Here is a 12,484-nt window from a genome sequence, read left to right as displayed (position 1 = left end):
CACATGGAAAATGCAATTCTTTGCCGATGACTGCAATCTCCGGAGTGACTTATATACACTGTGGTGTACTTTAAAAACCTTGTTGTTAGCATCTAGAGATGATGGGCAAAGAAATCAGTCCTTAGGGACAACATTTGAAATTTCAATTTACATTCAAGGATTGTCTATATATTCGAAGATTTTTATTTTTATGTAGTGCTAAGCTCATTGCAATCAACTAAGGCCAGTTCTATGTCTTGTGCTTTGTTTTTATAAATCCTAATTAGGTGAAAGTAATGGGATTACTACAGAGAATAGGCATTAAAATATCTTTTTGATCTCGGTCTCTTTTTGCTTAAAAATAAGTTATTTGGTTGTCATTTTTGTACACAAAACTGATTTGATCCGAAAGTGGATTCATTAAAAAATTCTAATAAAAGCAAATCGAAGGGTGTAAAAAACAGAATAAAATAACAATATTAACATAAAGAATTAATTGTATTTGAAAATAAAATTGTATGATGTAACGATGCTCTATATAGAAGACAGGCCAAATGTTTATGCTTTTTGTTCCCAGAGAGTTTTGCTTGTGGGCCTGGCCACAAAGTGAGTATACAATATACATGATATACTGCCAGAGTAGTTTAGTCAAAAATATATTCAGAAATATCAAAAGCTCCTTCAGCCAATAGGCTGTTTGTCACAATTCTTCGTGGGTCTATAAGGCATCATCACTCTGACACAAAGTTTTGGTAGTATTTCTAGCTTGCCTATATATCTATGTCTATGTCTATGTTTTTCACATATGTATATGAAAAACACTAAGAAGCTGTCTACAACAAGGTGTAAAGCACTCTGCTCTGGTAAAACAATGATAGGAATTCTGAATTTATGTCAACTTTGCAGAGATTGATTAAGGCGAGAATAGCGGGTCTCATCTTGCATATTATATAATCAGCATGATCAGTAAAGCACAAGTAGAATAATTATAAACTACATAAGTTTACAGTTCACATAATGAAAAAAGAAAAACGTCGTCACAAGGTGATATAGTGTTAACCAGTCTTTAGGTGTTAAGAGTCATTAAGGTAACACCACAAAAGTTCTTTAAATATTTTGCTATTATAATTGTAGTATTATTTTGGTTGCTGACAATGTATATGTCATGAAACATAAAAAGTCTCTGAGCTCTAAGACAATGATATAATAAATAGTAATAATGATAACAATAATGACTTAGATGCATGTCTTCAAAGCTCTTCAGCCTGATACTCTAGTTGAAGTAAACTGTGATATTACCATTTGTACATGCAAGCTGTCAGTTACCAATTTAAGACACAATAGTGAACTTGGTTTGAAGTTGTCTGAGGCTGATAAATTGCAGACTGCATTAAATCAACACAGATATTTATAAGAAACCAACTTTAGTTGATACATTAGGCAGAATTTCAATTTTAACCTCTTCATAAACTCATACTAACAATGATGGGTGACAGCACACACCATCAGGTTTTGGTTATGTGTGCTGGTATAGCACCAATCAATCAGCTGGTACTATACTAATTTAAAAACTAACTTGGTATAGTACCAACAGCCCTTTTTCCCTTTAAAAGCTAGATTAAATGCCTATTATTGCATTAAGGCAGTCCTAGAATCAGTGCCTTGGTGGGAAGCAAAAGGCGTGTAGAGAGTCCGTGTTAATAACAACTATTTATTTAAAAAGAATATTTTATCACAAGATATGAAACAGAGCTGGATAGCAACTTTAGCAAGATCAGGTGCTTGCAGTGTTTTATGTTCTGTTACAACAAGTAACTAAAGCCTCAGCAGTATGATTGTTTACTGCGAGTTTGTCAAAAACTGGAAGCTGTTTAAGACCAAAGACAGTTTCGTGCTAGAATGTGTACAACTTATAACAGCGCATTAGACGGAAAAACTGCCAAAACCTCTATGAAAGCATCAAATAGCTTACAGATACTTTTTGATAATTGTAGATATTTATAGATAATGGTAGGTATTTATAGAAAATTATAGATAATCATATAGAATTATCTATAACTTATGGATCACCATAAATTATAGATAATTATATATGATTATATATAATTATCTATAAATATCTATCAATATCTATAAATTATCTATAATTTATGAATTTCCATAAGTTATAATTATAGGCAATTAAAAATAATTTTCTATAAACATGATAATTATAATAAAATATCAAACAGAGCTGTTAATATGGTTATTATTATATATTACTAGAAATATTATCTATCATAGTATAGATAAATATATATAATTATCTATATTATTATAACTATCTGCAGATACTTATAATATCTGTAGATAATTATAAATAATTGTAGACCATCATATATAATTAAAGATAATTATAGACAACTATAGGTAATTGTAGATGATTATTGATAGTTTTAGTTAATTACAGATAAGTAGAGATAATTTAAACACTTTCATTAAAGTATTATGGCAACTATTATAGTGTGTCGCTAGATAAATATTTTAAAGATCAAAAGATGAATCATGCTATACAATTCAGACTAATTTTGCATGCTTTGAAAGATGGGAGTAACCTCAGTTGAGTATTACTTCAGTTCTGACAAACAACTCAGGGGATTGTTTGCCAGAGTTTAAGCAAAAGCCTATTGACAAATATTTTTTGACAAACTTTTGTTAACTCAGAAGCCATTCTGCAGTAAACGACCTCCACGAAATTATCTCTTTAACCAACAACTTAGAAGCAGACTCACAGCCATTAAAAAAAACAAAGCAAGAAGGTTTTATTTATTTTCTCAATCAGCTTGTGGTCGACAAAAAGCATGAAAGTGGCTTATATGCAACTAAAGAAAAGTACAGAATGATGTTATATATGGTTTGTTTCAAAACCCTAAATACCATGATAACATCAATAAGAGGCTTCTTAGCTAGTAGGATTTAGAGAACAAGCATCGGATTCGAGGCTGTGAATCTTTCTAGAGATTGACTTCAATAGCTGATCCTGCATCATCAAGCAATTCAATGTAACAGTTGTTTCTCAGATTATATTAGCATTAATTAGCCCACTTTACGAGTTGGTTTAAAACCTACTAGAAGAAAACTATAAAATCGCTGCTGATGTAAAAGTTATTTTAGTGAGTTTAAATAGTGTCAAATTTTATTTCAATAAAGTACAGTTGGATTGTAAATAGTATTATCAGAATCAGTTTTTAGTGCTTTATTTTGAGCGATGTTTTTGAAGTGGGTAAAAACCACAGTTCTTTATTAAGAGGAATTAAGTTGCCTCTAGTTGAAAGCAGAGCTTTTGTTGATTGATAGATTATGTGTGAGCAGCAGATCTGATACAGACTGGGTCTTTCAACTCTACACATACACATGATGAGCCCTGCTGCTGCATTCACTTAGAAACAAACGGCTTCTCCGGTAAGTGGCTTGTACTGAGACAGAAGGCCAAAACTATTAATAAAAGTTTTAATGATTTTCTTTGTAAAATATATAATGATATTAGTGTAATGAAAGGATATATAACTTTAATTTCTGTTAAGGTTTTGCATTTGTTTTTTTATATGTTTATATTCATCAGTTTTTGTAGTTAAATTGTTACGGAAAAGGCTAATTTTTGTATTTTTCTAGCACCATTTTATTGTATACTATTGTCACGTGTTTTATCTCCTTTTTTTAAAACAGGCATTCAATTTTACAATTATTTGACTGTAATAATCTATGCATTATCTAGTTACTGCAAGACAGTTTCCCACCACAAACAAAATAATGTTTCACATTTTATAAGTTGGTCAAAGACGTTTTTATGTTAAATATGAAGGTGAAGAGTGACCTACAATGTAAGACTTTTAAGGTACATGTATGTCACTCAATCTTCAAGATCAATATTACAGATGTACTGATATACTCAAAGCTTCAGCAGTGATTTGTTTTAAAAATTTAGTTTTGCACCTGTTTGACAGACAGAGAAACCAGGAGAGATAAAAGCTAGGTCATAGTCTTCTACACGGTGCCGTGTCTCTCACCTTGCCTACTGTTGAGTATCTATCCGAGGTAAGTACCGGAGGTAGTGCATTGACCTTGAAAGTTCACAACATTTCAGTGAAATTCCCATTAAAAGTCTTTTAGCATTTTTTTACATCAATAGAAAAGTTTTAAAGAAGTTGGAAAAATATGATTTCTAGAGTTTCTGCATCACTCTAACGATATGCATTAGCATTTTTAGTTTTCATGTTTGAAATTCACACTGAACACAAATAATATGTACACACATGACTTGGAAAGATCTAAACCGAACTAATGCTATTTAACTCAAATTTTGGTCAACAATTCTAAGATTTGTAACCTGTTGCACAGCTGTGTTATTAAGTAACACCACTCAGGTTCACTTCAGTTATTAGGCTCAATTGATCAAACTACATACTTAATAAATAGTCGTGTCATCTCTCATCTACTCTCGTCTGCTCTGTCTAGCTCGGAGACCTGAACATTCGCTTTCTTACTGCATGATGCCAATTAGGTATATCGTAAAGTCACTAGCCCTAAAGTTAACATCAAAGAATAAGGAATTACATAGATGTGGCAAGCAGACAATAAAGTAGTGCATTATCTGTAATGAGCAAACAGTATGTGCATTTTCTGTAGCAAACAGATAATAAAGTAATGCATTAGCTGTAGAAAATGCATGATATGGTAGGGCATTAGCTGTAACAGGCAGTCAATAAGGTAGTACATTAGCTGTAACAAGCAGATAAGAAGGTAGTGTATTAGCTATAACAGACAGACAATAAGGGAGTGCATTAGCTGTAACAAGCAGATAAGAAGGTAGTGTATTAGCTATAACAGACGGACAATAAAGGAGTGCATTAGCTGTAACAGGCAGTCAATAAGGTAGAGCATTAGCTGTAACAAGCAGATAAGAAGGTAGTGTATTAGCTATAACAGACAGACAATAAGGGAGTGCATTAGCTGTAACAAGCAGATAAGAAGGTAGTGTATTAGCTATAACAGACGGACAATAAAGGAGTGCATTAGCTGTAACAGGCAGTCAATAAGGTAGAGCATTAGCTGTAACAAGCAGATAAGAAGGTAGTGTATTAGCTGTAACAGACATACGATAAGGTAGTGCATTTGCTGTAACAGACATACAATAAGGTAGTGCATTAGCTGTAACAGACATACAATAAGGTAGTGCATTAGCTGTAACAGACATACAATAAGGTATAGTTGCATAAGGATAGTTGCATATGTTCATCACATGCCTATCTTAGGTGGTGGTTATTGGTGAAGGTTCGCATTGGCACTGTAATCAGTGCCAAAACGATTCTATTTACAATAAAGTAATGATATCTAGCTTTCAAAATGTTGCAATAACATAATATAACATTTGGTTCTGATGGGCTCTCATAAGAATCAAATTATCTCAAAGCGATCTCATCCTTTAATGGCATGCGCTAACTAGCATTAATGCGTTTGTTTTTTATTAGTCCAAACAGCTGTTCAAAATGCTAAATAATTTCTTAATTGTTAGAACTTCTTTTATTTGTCTGAGACCATCAAGTTAATAATGAAAACGAGTGATCAATATAATATACTGCCACTACTTCAATTTAATATCATTTAAAACTACTACTGTTTTGTTTGTGGGCTTAACGAGAGCTTTTTATCTGCTGCCTCTCCAAAAAAAATCTATGCAAATCGATGAAAAGAATTTTTTTTCATTATCAGCAAAATTCTAAGTGAATACAAAGAAACAAAATCTCAGCCATTGTTTTATACTATTTACTCTGGTGCTGAAGTTTCCCGCTCTAAAATGTTGTATTTTTCATTTATATATATAATTAAGTGCTTAATTTAAATAAATCTTGTTTGATAAACATTTTATAAATATATTGTTTCTGCCAAATCTATATTTTATAGATTTGGCGGAAACAAAATACATGTAAGTATGCAAAAAGAGTAGAAGCCCTTAAAAGGGATGGCATACATTTAAAAGATTTTTGTTGAACAATATTAGATATAGCCATACCTCTACATATATGCTGATGTTTCCGGACTATGGTCATATGTCAACTCTTTTGTATCTCAAATCAACTTTTTCTCTAGAAAATAACTAAATACAAATCAATCTGTTTTCATCCTCTAAAGAAGTCACCTAAAACAGATTATTAAATAAAAAAACATGTTTTTAGTTTTAACAAGCACCACCTACTGCTCACAAAGGTAAAAATATTTTGCTAGTGGCTATGATCTGGAATAAAATGTAACATTATTATATACAGTAATGTACAGAGTCCTTACCTTCAAAACAGATGGTACCAGTTAAAATTTGTGAGAGAAACTTGTCAGCAACACATTTGGTATGCTACACTTTTTGTCACTAGCATAACATAAGCTTTAAGCTTAACTTCAGTAAATTTAGCCTAAAAAGCACTCACTTGAAAATACATGGATGTTTTAATCTTACACGATTCTTAATTCTAATTTTGTCTTTGTTTCCATTTTTATCGTCTTTTTTCGATTTATTCTTGTTTTTTTTTACCTTTTTTTATTATTTTTCATCTTTGGATCTTTTTGCAACGCTTCCACGCTAGCTTTTAGTTGGCTTTTATAAAACATTTTCAAACTGATTGGACGAGAAAGACCGTCAAATCAAAAACAATGCTGTTCTTGGAGGCAGCATCTCCCATAATCGGTAATCTACCGGCCACATTCAGAACTGTATCGTATGCTTGTATTTCAATATTTTTGTATGTTGAGACACTACTACGTCGAAGTATGAGTGTAAGTGTAAGTTTTAGAAAAACTTGATAAATGAAGATGAAACAATATTGGCAAATAAACATTTTAGCATTTAGCTTGTAATTGTCTCTTTAAGATACAGTTTTACAGTTGAATAATTCTAAAATAAAATTAGGAAATAGCTTGTGGTGGTCTTTATATCCAATGACATAAATAATATGATTTGATTCAAAAGACAAAGAAATCAAATTCAGAGAGAGAGAGAGTTCATCAGTTTGAATGAGATAAATAGCCTATGGTATACATTGGCCATTATTTTAAATCAATATAAATAAATGATACTTTGTATTTCTTTCTATATTGCTTGCATAGAAAAACATGGGTCACCTGTAATTGCACACTTTGTTTCTAACACATAGTTTTTACCAAAATCTTTTCTATTAAAACATTGTGTTTTTATGCTACCTGCATGTATATTGCTTTATTGTGCCAAAAAGGGTAGTGTCCATAGGTTACAAAATAATACAATATCGGTGCTAAAAAGAATCATGCCTAACAGTTGAAAAAAAAAACAGTATTACCGAATGTAATACTGTGACATTTTATTCCAGATCAGAGCTACTAAAATATATTTCTACCTTTGTGAGTAGTAGGTGGTGCATGTTAAAACTAAAAACATGTTTTCATCATAATATCCTGTCTAAGGTGTTTTTTTCAGAGGATGGGAACAGATTGATTTGTAATACAGCATGATTGTTATTTTTAGATAACTTGCCATTCAAGTCTAAAAAATTGGTGAAAGCAGTTGTAATTTTTGCTTGGCTCTGGCCTACGTCAATGGCATAAAATATACATCACTTTTTTGCAAAAGCAGATACAAACATGGTTACCGTGATTGTTGTCTAGGATTTATATCAAAAACTTTAATTTTGTTGAATGATAAAATCTATAATCACAACATTGCATGCATGATGTGGCATAAAGTTATAATTATAATCTTAATCATATTACTTATTTAATCATATTTAATCATATTTAATCATAATCATTATCAAAAAATAAAAAATATCTATTATATGGTGCTTGATAGATGACAGATTAAAACTGCTTAACCATAATTGGTAGGAAGGACTGTTTGAAAGGCTACGATCAAATACGCTACAATTACTTTAAAATATTTCTGCTTTTCTACGTTCTATTTTTCTATCTCAGTTGTAATTGAAAAATGTTTTTTGTTCTTTTTGTGTGAAAACTTAAAAACTTAGAAGAATTTTTTAACATTTAACTTCAAACAATTTGTAAAGCCTAAAGTACTGTGATATATCTTTTATTAAAAATTATGTAAAAAACCTACTTTTTTTGTTTAAGATGTTTACTTTTGCAGCGTGATCTGGGCTAAAAATCAGTATACATTTTGCCTAAATTGTTTTACATCAACTCTAAAATGTTTTAAGTCAGTAGACTAGATAATGGGATTCATATTAAAGTATCAACTGGAACATCTCTAACAATGGAGGTAGTATAAACTGGAGCATCTCTAACAATGGAGGTAGTATCAACTGGAACATCTCTAACAATGGAGGTAATATAAACTGGAACATCTCTAACAATGGAGGTAGTATAAACTGGAACATCTCTAACAATGGAGGTAGTATCAACTGGAACATCTCTAACAATGGAGGTAATATAAACTGGAGCATTTCTAACAATGGAGGTAATATAAACTGGAACATCTCTAACAATGGAGGTAATATAAACTGGCAGTTGGTAATGAACAATTTCTGTTCTCATCTCCCCCTCTAGCCGATAGAGTATTTGCCTTTCTGCTTTGAAATTCTAATCCGTTAGATATATCAAATAGCGTCTAGCATTGATCCTCATCAAGGTAAAAAGTGCTAGAGGTTAAATCATAAATTCAGTTACATATTTACATATAAAAATTGCCAAAAGAAAAGTTTACCATGAACATAAGGGTGTAGACAGACTTGGGAACAGCCTAAAAGTGAAAAAAGTACAGCTCAATTTTTGAGTTATTCTGACTTCCTGGGTTAAAAGCACATCGCAATTAGTTTCGCACAAAATAATTTTTATTTTATTGTCATACAATTCAAACATAGCATTTTAAAAAGTGTTTTTATCATCTGCTAAGTCATTTTCTTACAAAAAGATCACATTAAATCTTTATTTTTACTATTTTAAGAAATTCTTATGTTTTAGCATTAAATGTTCTGCCATTTAATCCAGCTTATAATGAATGTGACGAGTGCATTTGTCTGCATGGATCACTAGTTTTATTTTAATTAGCGTTTTAAAATCTTAACGCTTTGAGGACTGGTTCCAAGAGAGTTCAACAAATAATTTTCCTAGCTGACCTGACGCTATGTTAAAATAAACTAAACTATTTTTCTGTACTTTTAGTATATGCAAAGCTATGAAATTATTTTTGCTTTGTGTTTTGTATTTTTTAGTATAATGACAAAGTTTGAAGGTAATTGAACCATAAGTTTTTGAGATATTGCCAAATTCCGAGGGAGTTTCTAACCAATCAAAACATGACAAATGGCTGCTGACAGAACATTAGGTCCTTATGACACCTTGGTCAAAATTATTGGTAGCTAATGACCAAAAGTAGATAAAGCTTAAAAAACCTTTTTTTAGCAAAAAATCTTTACATTATATCTATTTGTTTTCTATTTACAACAAATACACACACTCCATCAGGATTAGTGTACAACAACCATTATGTTTTCCAGTTACCTGTAAAACATCAATGATTTGCAGGAATGTAAAATAAAAAATAATTAACAAAATAAAACTACTGTGTTCTATTTGATTTCTGTTTCTTTCATTGGGTTCTACAAGCATTGATCTTTAAAATTATATTCAGTTTGAAGGAGTTGTGCTTTCACGATCGATGGAAAGTCATTAACAATGTTTAGGATCAGAGAATTGGCTTGTATATCTAAAAATGTTAAGTACTAATATCTAAAGTGTTTAAAAAAATGCCAAAAAGCCTTCTTAAGCTGTCTTCCTATCAATATGGGTGCTGTAATCAACCTCTATGGAAACTTGGTCTTATATTTACTTGCCTACAGGTACAAGTATCGGGTTCACTTCTTCAAGTACAATAATTTATTTGACATTTGAATATACGCGGCTGTTCGCCATATAAAATGTGTGGCACCTACGCATATACGTACTCCACTCACAGTTGCTTACCTATACTAGAGGAATTTTTCCATCAACCACTTGCGAGAACAGGAAAAAACTTAGAAAGATTTACCGCTTTCTCCAATATTGGACCTGTCTCAATCGACGCAAATCGGACACACTCAACGCGAAAATAGACCTTGATCTGTCTATCGAGCTCCTGTCGAAGACAAACACCATTTTCATACAGAAGACTCAATAGAGCTAAGGAGTACTTAGAGGGCAAATGAGTTAGAGTGCATTCAGCAGCGATGCTCGTCAAAGTCAGCGTGCTTCAACTCAAGTGCTGCTCTTGTGTCTCCGTATTTAATCTCATAAACTGAATATGTTACACCAGCCTTTGTTGCTCTAACAATGACAAGCTTGTGTAGGATTCTTTGCACTCAATCAATAGCTAACTGCCTATTCAATCATTCAGCAGAAACTGGGTAAATCTTGAACTAGAAAATAGTTGCTTAAAGATGAGCTCGCACAAATTTTAACGTATTATATCAGAAAGTATGAGTATTTCTCTATTTTTTGCGATCTCTTTTGATGTTTGAAGTGATCTGATTGTAAGGATGTTTCAAGATTAAAATAGATAAAACTTGATCGTAATTACAACGCTCAGATCAAGCAAAAGGGCTATAAGACTCCTACAGTTGTAAAGAGATCGACAGAATAGAGATGCGTAACCTTGAAACTTTAACGCAATAGTCGATATCAACTATCGCAACGATATCAACTAGTAACGTCCTTTCGCACATATTTTTCTCTGATCATTTTAATCGAGATGAAGTTTTATCGATTTTAATCTTGAGACATCCTGGCAGTCGGATCACCTCAAACATCATAAACCATTGCAAATGATAGAAAACTGTCGATATTCTCTAATAAAATCTAATAAAATTTATTGTAAGTTCAACTTTAATTTTTACTATAATAAGATCGGTGTTTATTGGGACCACGCTGAGAAGTTGGGGAAAAATATCTTTCAACAGAATTTAAGCGTATCCAGAAGTGGAAGGTACTACACTACATGTGTAAAGCTAAGAACTATTTCAGTAATAATTTAGTTTCTTTCCTTTTTCGGCTTCCATGACGATCACACAAAGTACACTAGACTGCCATATTAGTATTCCTAATATGAGAACTGAAGCTTGCTTCTGCAGTAGGTATGCTAAGGAACGTACTACTTGTGTAGAGCTAAGAACATGGACAGACTGGTTTGAAAATAGTTTGTATCATTTCAAATAGTTTGGCTGTGAGAGCTATCATTTTATTAAAATTGTCAATTTAAAATAACTCCACCATCAGATGGAACTTTGCTAACCAATAAGGTTTTGGATTACCTATATAAAAATAATCAAATATTATTCTTGAATAGCATTTAGCCTAGCGTTATACTGGAATTTTCATTTTGAAGTAGATAGTCTGCAGTGCCCAGGTATATTTTGAACAATAACTGCTACACAGTTACCATGACAACAGTCCATGAATGCATTCATCAAATACAATAGTTCCTAATGCGAGTAAAGGTGCGTCTTTGGGTTTTTAATCTGATCGGTGTTTAATAGGCTGCTTTTCAAGAGGCAGATGGGGTTTCGAGACCAAATATTTTTGGCAATTTCTCGCAAGGCATCAAGCCTATGCTTGTGAAGTTTGGATGAAACCCGACAAAAATTGTGGAAACGCAGTCTAACAGACAGACTCAATGACAAAGTGGGAATTATAATTCCAAATAAGTAGATGACGATAAGTTCGTCACCTATCTATACTGTTGGACAATAGTTTTGCGACTATTTCTCTTGTGGTTATTGTGAAATTTAACAAGGATCTTAAGCTTACTATTGCAATTACTCTCCTTTGACCAGGCTGTGGAGTGTTTGTTCATGTTTTTAAGTGTATCATTGGCTAGTAGAATTAGCTACCTTGTAAACCCACACAGTTTACTTATCTACTTGCTTGTGAAAATACTTTGTACTTTTGCAAAGTCACAAGTTGCCATCAAACAAGGACTGCCTTAAAATTTGATCCAAACAAACCATCTAAATAAGAAACCGCAGGCTAATGTATCAAAGGTTTGCTAGCACATAATACGGCTATATATGTTCATTAGTTAGGTCTGTGTCAGGATCTTTCAAGTTCAAAGTTTGCTGCTTTCGTTTAGCCTATTAATTACTATGATGGGAGATGCAGGTCTACACAGACTTTCCATATATATCCTGCAACTGCTGCTGTTCATGGAGGCAGCATGCCTAGCCCAGAAGGTGCCGCTGGAAGGCTGTCGGGCTATCGAGATAGGGCATAACTACGAGGCTGTAGCTGTCGAGTTCACAAGCACTTCCAGAGACGAAGCTGCTACCACAAGTTTATATGAAGGTTTTACTCACTCAAACAATACTGCCGAAAAGGCAATCACAGGTAAAGATTCTAATGAAAACAGCATAGCTAGTATGCTTGGGAAAAACACAAAATTTTGCAGAAAATATTTGTAATAAAATTGGTGTAATTTAGATAAAAAATATAGAATTTTTTTGATGTAACTTTTTAA

General features: G+C 32.3%; 1 long non-coding RNA gene across 1 annotated transcript; it reads left to right on the top strand.

The window, feature by feature from the left end:
• Nucleotides 1-3,408: 3,408 nt before the first annotated feature.
• On the top strand, nt 3,409-12,148 carry LOC137399368 (uncharacterized). Its single transcript, XR_010979151.1, has 3 exons — nt 3,409-3,420; nt 3,963-4,053; nt 12,101-12,148. It is a non-coding gene; the product is annotated as an uncharacterized lncRNA (long non-coding RNA).
• Nucleotides 12,149-12,484: the final 336 nt, after the last annotated feature.

This window comes from Watersipora subatra, chromosome 7 (assembly GCF_963576615.1).
Source record: "Watersipora subatra chromosome 7, tzWatSuba1.1, whole genome shotgun sequence".
Lineage (NCBI taxonomy): Eukaryota > Metazoa > Bryozoa > Gymnolaemata > Cheilostomatida > Watersiporidae > Watersipora > Watersipora subatra.
This window is presented reverse-complemented; position numbering and strand designations above follow the sequence as displayed.